Here is an 8,012-nt window from a genome sequence, read left to right as displayed (position 1 = left end):
TCTCAAAAGGTAGAGACCAATCTGGGGCCACAACAATTGGTGCCGAAACTAAGTTTTTCTTGAGAGTTTCAAATGCTACGGCACAATCATTATCAAAATTAAAAACCTTATCCTTAACCAAAAGAGTGGTTAAGGGTTTTGCTATTTTAGAGAAATCTCTTATGAACCTACGGTAAAATCCCGCATGTCCCAAGAAACTTCGGATACCTTTTTCATTCATTGGTGGTGGTAGCTTTGATATAACTTCGATTTTTGCTTGATCTACCTCTATCCCTTTGTGGGAAATTTTGTGACCCAAAACTATACCTTCACGCACCATGAAGTGACATTTCTCCCAGTTGAGGATCAAATTTGTTTGTTGGCATCTTTCTAAAACAAAAGCAAGGTTAGTCAAACAGTTATCAAAAGACTTACCGAAAACCGAGAAGTCGTCCATGAAAACCTCCATATGCTTTTCAAGCATATCATCGAAGATGGCTTGCATGCATCTCTGGAATGTGGCTGGAGCATTACATAACCCGAAAGGCATTCTTCGATAGGCAAAAATACCAAACGGGCATGTAAAGGCGGTCTTCTCTTGATCTTCTAGTGCAACCGCAATCTGATTATACCCCGAGTAACCATCGAGGAAACAATAGTAATCATGCCCTGCTAAACGTTCCAACATCTGGTCAATGAAAGGTAGTGGGAAGTGATCCTTTCTTGTCGCTAAATTCAATCTTCTGTAGTCGATGCAAACTCTCCACCCTGTTACTGTCCGTGTAGGGATCAACTCATTTTTCTCATTCTTAATCACTGTCGTTCCTCCCTTCTTTGGTACCACATGAACCAGACTCACCCACGCACTATCAGATATGGGGTAAATCATCCCTGCATCTAATAATTTGACAACTTCTTTTCTGACAACCTCTTTCATAGCTGGATTGAGCCGCCTTTGTGGTTGAACTACCGGTTTGTGATCATCTTCCATAAGAATTTTATGCATGCACACCGTAGGAATAATTCCTTTTAAATCTTCAACAGACCATCCCATAGCACCTTTATACTTTTTCAGCACTTCTACTCTTGAAGACTTTCAAGGCGGGAACTTATAATCGCCGGGCACTTACTTTCGGTGTCTAAAAAGACATATTTCAAGTTTTCCAGCAGTTGTTTCAATTCAGCCCCTTTCTTCGGTTCATCTTTCTTCTCCTCCACCAATGGTTGCCTAAGATCGTCCCATCGGTTTGGTCGGGAACTTTTGAAGGTTGGTGTTGCTTCCATCATGGCTACCACTTCCATCTCTTTTTCATCACCCGCATTATCTTCATCAAAAATTGATAGACTCAACACTTTATCCAAAGGTAATTGTTGTATTTCCAAGGACTTTTCATTCGCACATATTTGATCAATCACCTCAATGTGTTGACTAGTGGCAACATCATCTTTGTATTTCATGGTGTTTCGCACATCAATTTTTAACTCTTCATCATAAACGTTCAGAGTCATTGTGCCTTCTTCTATATCTATCAAACACCTCCCAGTCTCTAAAAACGGTCTCCCTAAAATGATTGGGATCTCCTCATCTTCCGGCATCTCTAAAATAACAAAATCCACTGGAAATACAAATTTGTCAATTTTAACAAGAACATCTTCTACGATCCCGTATGGTCTCTTCACAGAATGGTCAGCAAATTGGAGTGTCATTCTTGTATCTTGCACTTTACCTATCCCCAATCTCTTGTAAATGGATAGCGGCATAAGACTCACACTTGCTCCCAAATCAATAAGGGCCTTTTTGAAAGATCTATCCCCAATGGTACAAGGAATAGTCACAGAACCTCGGTCCTTCTTTTTTGAAATTCTGGTATGATAGAACCCAGATGTCGTATATGATGCTGTGACATCTGGTCTGTTATAAACGCAGCAATGGTAGGATAGGATGATCTTTAATTTTGGTTCAACACCTGTATGCTAAACTATCATAATAATACTGGAACCATTTATGCATAATGATAACTCAGTTATCACAACCAGATTTTGATCTGAGGTGGTTCTGTAAAAGAATAAGCTTTGGAAGTATTCCCTGATGTCATATTGGATGTTACGACATCTTATACCAGATTAATAAACCAGTGCAGAAAATAAAGAACAGCATACAAACAGTAACGAACACACAGAATTGTTCACCCAGTTCGGTCTAACAAACCTACTCTGGGGGCATACCAAGCCAGGGATGAAGTCCACTATTAGCAGTATCAATTCAGAGCTAAACTCCCAGTTTACAACTCCTCACTTAATCACTACCCAATGACCCTTCTACCTAGGTTCTCCCTAGATATGGAATATCTCCATTCCACTCCCAATCATAGCAATGATGTCTAGCAGTCAACAACTCAGCCACTGCATCGACGGCTTAATTACCAACATTCAAAGCACACAAATAAACATATCTTAGAGTTGCTTCAAAGCTTCCTCCAAGCACACAACTCCACTCATTGCTTTACAACTTCTGAGTGAATAAAACAAACCTCTTACCTACAGGCTTCGAGGCACAAATCAGTGACCTTCCCACAAACCGGGAGGTTCACTTACATGGCTAACCCTAAAAACTACATCTTGTCAATACTCGGCTAGCTTCCTAAACTAGGTTACAAAGTTTCCTATTTATAACCTATTCCCAACTGGACTTGGGCTTACAATCACAACATTATTTGTTGTTACAAATCACAGAAAACTTTCTGCTAAAAACAAGGTCTTCAATCATAAGTTTCCTAATTTATCTTCATAATTAGAAACTGCATAATTCTCCAATATTCTAATCTTGATTCTCTTGACCTTTAAACCTGCCACATAGGATTGCATAATATTCCAAAGAATATTCTGCATCTTTTGAGTACTTACTGAATCTTTATATTCCAGCTCAGCAGGCGCGTGACAGCTAAATATAACCGTAACTGCTGTCAAATACTGATGTCACAGAGCATGTCGTGACATTCCATGTTCTGCATAAATCACAGCAAACAGTATTCTTCACTTCAATTCTCAGCTTCTCACATATCAGGGTGCCAAAAAGACAGCCCATGATTTGTTCTATTACTGATGTACAATCAGCACAATCTTTAGTTTCCCAAAATAAAGACTGAGATAAATAAGGAAACATAATAGAAATAGAATAGAAAATGTAGCAGCTACTGCTGTCAAACACTGATGTCATGACGTCGAGCATGACATCCAACTCACAGCATGTATTAGCTTACACAACCAGAACCTGCATAACCTTTAACACTATACACCACATATCATGACCTTAGTCAACAAAATACACATGAATGTTTTACCACAAAATGCAGCCAATCAAAACATCTACAATCTCCCCCTTTGGCAAATTTTTGGCTAAAACATTCTGTCACCATATTAGAGAAACATAGTAGAAAAACAACTAGCAAACTACCAGTTATGCAAAGCACATCAAAACATCAGTCGTGCTGAACAAGTTCCACAAGCTACACTATCACATAACATGAACAGAACCAACTTGTTCAATATGATCTGGGGTGACACTCTCTTCTCCCCCTGTTTGGCCATAAATGTTGCCAAAGCAACGGACATCTCCCCCTTTAAAAGTTACTCTTCCTGACATGACCACATATTTTTCCTTCATCAATTTGTAGCTTAGGAATTCCTCTTACAGCTTCCAGAGATCAATGCTCTTTCAGACCTGGTTGTGAAACCAAGTTTGAGTAAGCAACCTCCATCCCGCAGTTACGCAGTTATGTCATCCAAGCTCACACTTTGATGAATCCCTGCTTCTTTTCCAACGACATCAGACACTCTGATGCATGAGTCATCAGAAGGACTAGTTAGAGACTAATCCTCTAGCTGTACCCAGGATGCCACTTCCTTGAGCAAAGCTGTTTCCATGATGTCAAGAATACTGCCACTTGTTCTTGCCTTCACAGTGTGCATTAGCCAATGCACTTCCTTACCTAGATCAGAAATAAACTAATCCAAGTAGCCACCATCAAGATTATGATGTCTTCTTCTTCTTGTGAACTCCAAAGCTGAACATGTTTCTTGCCAGGAAATGTTTTTCAGAGATCATATGTTTATGTTGCCACCAAAGAGATAGATCTTAAAACAAATGCACTATCCTTCCTGTACAGGGTCTTGAAGAAGAGATGTTCCAACATCTTTAAGAACATCAGTTATCTTGAACTCCAAGGATAATCAATTAAATACTTGTACTTGGCACAAATAGCAATTGATCTTAAATCCTTTCCCAATTAGATTCACCCTTAGGAAAGAGATAGATGAATCTTTCCTTACAATGTGTCACGCAACAGCCAGATCCATGTGACACCGTTCAACAGCCAACTAAACACAAGGCTGAACCAGACGTGGGGAGGTTAACCAAATCTCCCCCTCAAACTAACAATCATGGAAATTCCACACCGCTTATCCATGCATTGTACATAAAAGTCTCATCATACAACATCCCTACTAGAGGCAACTAAATCCATGAGTTATACCTATACATACTTCATACCCCAGTTGAGGGGACTATACTTATATAAACCATGGTTAACAAAAATACCGTGCAGCGGAAAACAACTAAAATTTATCCTCAACAACCCTCAGGCCTAACACAATAACCTACTAACATAGTTGCTCCCTTGGCATACAATAACATGTAGGTTTCATTCTTACCCTGTCATGAATGGTCCATCCTCCAACTTCAAGGAACCATTCAAACAATCATATGAACCCTCCTTGTTCAGCAGATTTTTTAGCTACGTCGGCTTCTTTCATTACACACGGATCTCCTTTTAATCCTACTTAAAGAACTCAAAGATCATGAGAAATAAGCTCAAGCATTTTATAGACCAGAATAAGATTAATACCCTAATCTTTCATCATCCCCAGCTTCATAGAACATAGCTCCAGTGATACTTCATAGCACCTTCAACCTGACAAGTCTTGACTGATCATATATAATAAATTGGTGAAGTGTCTTACGATGTCATGACATTAACGGTGACATTTCACCTTCAGCTTCTCTCTTGATGAGGATTCTTCAGTTTAGAGAAAATTTTCACAAGGTTCATCTTCAGATATATCAGGATTATATTGGACGCCATAATCATGAAGATTCTCTTAATTAGGTCACCACATATAAGTTTAAAAGATAATTTATCAAGATCCTCACTCCCGCATGAAGAATTTGATATTCACACCTATAGCTTCACCTTCTTCCTTTAAAAAGAATACAAATCCTGGACAACTTGGTCTTCAATACCTGATTTGTTGAAAAATCTTCTTTTGAGATGAAAAATAAAACCATGTGTTTTCTTTAAATCTGCTGAAACTTCCATGTCATACAACCTCCAGTAAAAGCCAGTCGTCTCCTGATCACTTCTTTAGCACATAGATCAAACAGGCTAGACTTTACATCTCAATCAAGTGCTCTTCTTCTCCTTTACCATTGCACCAGAAAGTATCATCCCTCGATCTCATCCTGAAACAGAATAGGATGCCTGCTCTGATACCAATTGAAATTCTGGTATGACAGAACCCAGATGTCGTATATGATGCTGTGACATCTGGTCTGTTATAAACGCAGCAATGGTAGGATAGGATGATCTTTAATTTTGGTTCAACACCTGTATGCTAAACTATCATAATAATACTGGAACCATTTATGCATAATGATAACTCAGTTATCACAACCAGATTTTGATCTGAGGTGGTTCTGTAAAAGAACAAGCTTTGGAAGTATTCCCTGATGTCATATTGGATGTTACGACATCTTATACCAGATTAATAAACCAGTGCAGAAAATAAAGAACAGCATACAAACAGTAACGAACACACAGAATTGTTCACCCAGTTCGGTCTAACAAACCTACTCTGGGGGCATACCAAGCCAGGGATGAAGTCCACTATTAGCAGTATCAATTCAGAGCTAAACTCCCAGTTTACAACTCCTCACTTAATCACTACCCAATGACCCTTCTACCTAGGTTCTCCCTAGATATGGAATATCTCCATTCCACTCCCAATCATAGCAATGATGTCTAGCAGTCAACAACTCAGCCACTGCATCGACGGCTTAATTACCAACATTCAAAGCACACAAATAAACATATCTTAGAGTTGCTTCAAAGCTTCCTCCAAGCACACAACTCCACTCATTGATTTACAACTTCTTAGTGAATAAAACAAACCTCTTACCTACAGGCTTCGAGGCACAAATCAGTGACCTTCCCACAAACCGGGAGGTTCACTTACATGGCTAACCCTAAAAACTACATCTTGTCAATACTCGGCTAGCTTCCTAAACTAGGTTACAAAGTTTCCTATTTATAACCTATTCCCAACTGGACTTGGGCTTACAATCACAACATTATTTGTTGTTACAAATCACAGATAACTTTCTGCTAAAAACAAGGTCTTCAATCATAAGTTTCCTAATTTATCTTCATAATTAGAAACTGCATAATTCTCCAATATTCTAATCTTGATTCTCTTGACCTTTAAACCTGCCACATAGGATTGCATAATATTCCAAAGAATATTCTGCATCTTTTGAGTACTTACTGAATCTTTATATTCCAGCTCAGCAGGCGCGTGACAGCTAAATATAACCGTAACTGCTGTCAAATACTGATGTCACAGAGCATGTCGTGACATTCCATGTTCTGCATAAATCACAGCAAACAGTATTCTTCACTTCAATTCTCAGCTTCTCACATATCAGGGTGCCAAAAAGACAGCCCATGATTTGTTCTATTACTGATGTACAATCAGCACAATCTTTAGTTTCCCAAAATAAAGACTGAGATAAATAAGGAAACATAATAGAAATAGAATAGAAAATGTAGCAGCTACTGCTGTCAAACACTGATGTCATGACGTCGAGCATGACATCCAACTCACAGCATGTATTAGCTTACACAACCAGAACCTGCATAACCTTTAACACTATACACCACATATCATGACCTTAGTCAACAAAATACACATGAATGTTTTACCACAAAATGCAGCCAATCAAAACATCTACATTTTTCACCGGAATTTTCATACCCTGCAAAATAGCACTACAAGTTTCGGTTAGAATAATCGGATCACGATCGATGGTCCTTTTCTTGGATATAATATCCTTCATGAACTTGGCATAGGTAGGCATTTGTTCCAACGCCTCTAGGAATGGAATATTCAGTTCAAGTTTCTTGAACATCTCCAGGAATTTTTCAAAATTCTTCTCATGCTGTCCCTTCTTTTTATTTCTAGTAGGAAATGGAAGTTTAACGGCCGGTTTTGGCTCAATAATCTTCCCTTTCGTCACCGGTTCTGATACAACCACATCCCCAGCTTCTACCTCATTTTCCTTTATTTCCACATCAACTTCAAGCAACGGATCTTCTTCTTCAGCATTTTCCTCCACAACTTCTTTGGCTTTACCACTCCTAGTGCTTATAGCACTCACATTAGTATGGTCTTTAGGATTTGTAACCGTGGCACTAGGTAGAGCACCCGATTGTTGAGGAAGTGCCCTGATTGTTGTGCAATTTGACTCATCTGAATTTCAAGATTCTTAATCGATGCACCAGTGTTTCGGAAATTACTTCTTGTTTCTTCTTGAAATTGGGAACTTTGAGCGGCCATCTTTTCAATGGCAATCTCCCAATCTACTTTTCTTGGTCCCTGTGGCTGGAATTGTTGTTGTGGTTGCTGATACGGCTGTTGATAAGGTTGTTGTTGTGGTGGCCTATATTGCTGCTGTTGTTGTGGAAGACCTTGATAAGGAGCAGCCCCTTGTTTTGGAACGTTCCCTTGTTGATCTTTCTAGGAGAAATTCGGATGATTCTTCCATCCTGGATTGTAAGTATTAGAGTAAGGGTTGTTCTGTTTCAAAAAGTTGATTTCTTCCACCTGCTGGGCTGTTGCCACACAATGCACGGCAAAGTGAGGTCCTCCACATATTTCACAATTCACTGCTTGAATCGGTTGAACCGGCTGAACTTGAG

Source organism: Vicia villosa, linkage group LG5, assembly GCF_029867415.1.
Source record: "Vicia villosa cultivar HV-30 ecotype Madison, WI linkage group LG5, Vvil1.0, whole genome shotgun sequence".
NCBI classification, from domain to species: Eukaryota; Viridiplantae; Streptophyta; class Magnoliopsida; order Fabales; family Fabaceae; genus Vicia; species Vicia villosa.
The sequence above is the reverse complement of the archived record's forward strand: the minus strand, read 5'-3'. Positions refer to the sequence as shown.